The following is a 3,984-nucleotide window of genomic DNA, read 5'->3' as shown; positions in this document are numbered from 1 at the left end:
AGGAAGGGAAGCTGATCATGCATAACTAGTAAATAATTTTAGGTTTTTCAATAATTTAAAAATTATGCGCTGTGGATTTAAGTGTAATAAGTGATTTTACCTCGTCTCCACAGACAGATTTGTATGTGGAGACATGCTAAATGAAATTGTTTTTAATAAAGAACATAAGATTGATATCAGATTATTGAGTTCTGAGCTGTTGTCTAGTTGGCACCGCAGGACAGTAGTTCTCAGATAATGTACAAATAAAGTTCGTCTATAATTGCGGATTTCAATTTTACGTGAAAATGCGCATTGTAACTGTTACTGAAGCTGAGTACATAAACCTGAAAGAGCATTCAAATCAATGTCACGCGCTCAAAAATAATTCAAATTTGGGAAAGAAACATGTTTCCGTTTTCCTGTTTTTCATAAGGTGGTTCAGGAAGCAGGCATCGCTTTAAACTATAAATCAAGCTAACAAACCCTGGCCACCAAACAGCAGAAGCGTTATCGCGTGCAAACTGGATCGACGAGCAGCTCCGTGGCGCTTCTGAAAGTGCGTCACTTCCGGCCTAACGAGAGATATAAAGGAGACCCATCGCGTTCCATCATCAGACTTGCAGCTTCTGTGCGATAGAATATTAAGTATCATTCTAGCGGTTTGTCTTTTCAGGTAGTTTTTTCAAATATTTGTGAGGAGTCGATAGGTTTGGTTGTGCATTAGATTGAAAATGATGTATTGCGCTAAGCCTATCTTCATTATCTTGCTTTATTTTCCGATATGTATTTTCCCCGTAAACCTTCATATTTCTTAGCAGAAAAAATGAAATTAAAAAAGAAAGATTCAGTTCCGGAAACAGAAATTGCTTTCGTTACAATATGAAGTAAAAGCGGTACAATAATCAGCTCAACGCGATGGGTGCGAAATGATTTTCTTTATATGCTACGCACGACATATGTCCGGTTCGTAAGCCGCACGCCATGTACTTCTCAATTTACCGGCACTATGGCGCGATTCCTTATATATTTACGGAATAATATGCGAAACAACCTCAATCATCATGGCGCCCTAAGAAATAATGGCCTCAACCGCGACCTTGCTTGCCATAGAGATTCAGTCAAGTTTGCATCAATATGTTAAGCGGTAGCTATTCTCAGCCGCAAGTTGCTCAACAGCTATGCCCAACTATCTTTCTTCCTTCAGTAACGAGAGCAGAGATGGTTGCTTTCTTTGCACAAGAGATCGCCCCAGTTCAATGATGAACTCTACCTTATGCAGAACGTTGCGGTGAGCTCCTTTAAGTAAGCACAGGTTTCAAAAGTTGCAGGGCGCGTTCAAGTTCCCACTGAAGGCGGAAGTCGATCATATACATTTTAAAATTCGTAGAAAATTTTAAGCGACTCGACCTTCTGTTCAAAAAAATTCCTCTTTTTCGAAACGGCACGGTGTGTTCTGTGTGGCGCGTATAGTGATCATTTCCTTTCGTGCTCGCAGGCACCACAGTCAGACTTATTGGAAAGATGAAGTTCATCTCTGCCATCTTCCTCCTTGCTGTACTCGGAGGTAAGTGGACGGCGCCAGCTGGCAATGTATTCCATATGTGTAATGAAAACGCAGTATTAATTATGAGCGCGATATTCACTACTGAAATTGGATTCGTGGGCACACACTTCGGCCACATACAATTACATTCTCATTGAAATTGCAGCTTCAATGATGGTAACGGTGAGATTCTACAAAATACACTTACGATTTGATCCTCTTCCGTCTCCTGCGAAACAGTCGATTTCACAGGCTGGCGAAACCTTCTTTGCAATTCGTTGAGCTGTATTTTCACAAAGAAACTTGGATACACCATCAGAAATTTGTTGCAATCCGCGCCTATTTGTGTGCAGCGTTCCTCGCCGTGATGACTGCTGCGGAGGAGACAACCGATCAGCAGAGTTGTACGTGCAGTAAGTATTGCAGACATACCTGTTTGATTGTTGTAACCCAATTTCTTTTCTCTTTTAAGAAGGTGGCATGTGTTTTCGTTGGAATGTTATATGTATTATAGGTAAAACGTACTCAGAATACTTCTTGGCTCACTAAGTTCATAAAGTGAACGCATATGTAAATGTAATTGGGGCTCTTGCTATTCTTAGTGATATTTGCGAGAAAGTATGCTACCTATAGAAAACTTTATTGTTTACTGTTTGTCTAAAATGTCGTGTTATATAAGCTGTACAGAAGGGCTTATTACGTGCACACGCACACACTACATTTTTTTTACTCTCTTATAGCGAGGGCTTCAACAGAATATAAATATTTCTGTATTTCTTCTATTCAGTCTCTTCAATACAGAATAAATGTGTGTATATGTCATTTAACATGACTGACCTTCTACATTTAAATGTTTCCGCATCTGTGGTTCGATAGATATCAGGTTCCATTGACTTTATTGGATTGGTGATTTCCCAATACGTCGAAACACCCACACCATGTTTTTGATGAATACCATTGTGGCTGTTCCTTCGAGTAAATACCCAGGCCACGTCTAGCGAGAAAATATTCAATTACGCAGAGAAATATCGCACCGTGAGCCGCGTCACGTATAAATGAATACAGAGAGAAGAGGTCCAACTGAAAATGCTCCCTCAGGGATTCTTTTTGACGGTCGTTATTCTTTACGTGGCGTATTTTCACATCTATTGCTGAAATGTCAGACAAACTGTTTCTTATTTTCCCCGACAAAAAGAGTTGTCTGTGACATTGGCACCAAGTAATCACCCCACCATCACCTCAGAAATCTTCCGTCATGTCCACTTTGAGAATGAACGTCTTGATAACTGAACAACTTCGAACCTTTTGAATTTGGTAATATGTGTTGTTCTGTACCCCGCAAAATAATATTATTGGCGGTGTTTGTGCATGCTTTCTGTGCGCGTAACCAATGAGTTGTTTGGCCGAAGACGCTGTGTGGAGTTTCAGAGGCGTTACTGTTGTAAGTAATAAACACAGAGCTAGGGTACTCTCAAATGTACGCAGGTATTTGTAAGGAGTTAGCATTAGGCATTTACAAATAATTTCGTTGTTATTAGTGGACTGTTTGCAAATAACTTGAACAAATTTGTTTTGCTGCATCAAGATTCTTGTTCTTGTTGTCGGAGTCCTCCAATCAAAACATGTCTTCTTGCAGAAACGGGCACCGGATGTCCTGACTTCATAGCCTGCCTTAAGAGCTGCACTGCCTTGGGCCTGACATTAGGCGTATGCCTTCCACCTCTACTGAACGTCTGCCTGTGTTTGTAAACCTGAAGTCAGCCATCCGTTGCCGAAGCCTGGCTTACACATGCGCTCAATAAATGAAGAATGTTTATTGTCTCCCATGGGGAAAATTTGCGTAACTGATTTTAATTCAATGTGAACTGTAAAGTTATATGCCTCGTGCCGACTAATTGTATAGACGTGCACCAGCTGCTCCATAATTATCGCACGCATCTTTTACCCGGGAAAATACGGTTTGTAGCAAATAATACCACGTAAGACTCGTGTGTGTGCGGCTGAAGTAGTAAACGCTCCTTTGAAAACCATCAATGCGCATTTTCGGCGTTAACGTCTATTGATGGCTCGATAGTGACGTACACAGTATCAATTGGCCGATTCAATGGACTAATGTGTAACATTACACGATAGATTGCTGCGTGATGTTTAATTACGCGGCTGTCATACCTCGCAATAATTGCAGCAGACGAGGCAAGCCTTAATTAGAGTGTTGAACCATAACCGCGAAAGATCCAGCTATTTTTCGTCGCAGCTGAACTGCAACTATAACGCATAGCCGTGCGTTGGAACTGAGCCTCAAGATGTGATGCGAGTCTGAAACTATGCGCAGTAAGGATATTAGTTTGCGCAGCCGTATCAAGTTGTAAAGATTAGCTTCCTGAATGTAGATTGACAAGCATGGTGTCACGCACGCACGTTCAAAATGAACACATGTCAATGGACGACCGCGGACACTC

At 41.1% G+C, this 3,984-nt stretch overlaps 1 long non-coding RNA gene across 1 annotated transcript; it reads left to right on the top strand.

Annotated features, from left to right (window-relative positions):
* The first annotated feature begins 1,876 nt into the window (after positions 1-1,876).
* LOC142564685 (uncharacterized) lies at positions 1,877-3,360 on the top strand. The gene is made up of 2 exons (XR_012824652.1): positions 1,877-1,938; positions 3,162-3,360. It is a non-coding gene; the product is annotated as an uncharacterized LOC142564685 (long non-coding RNA).
* Positions 3,361-3,984: the final 624 nt, after the last annotated feature.

The sequence above is a fragment of the Dermacentor variabilis genome, chromosome 11, assembly GCF_050947875.1.
Source record: "Dermacentor variabilis isolate Ectoservices chromosome 11, ASM5094787v1, whole genome shotgun sequence".
In the NCBI taxonomy this organism is placed as follows: domain Eukaryota; kingdom Metazoa; phylum Arthropoda; class Arachnida; order Ixodida; family Ixodidae; genus Dermacentor; species Dermacentor variabilis.
This window is presented reverse-complemented; position numbering and strand designations above follow the sequence as displayed.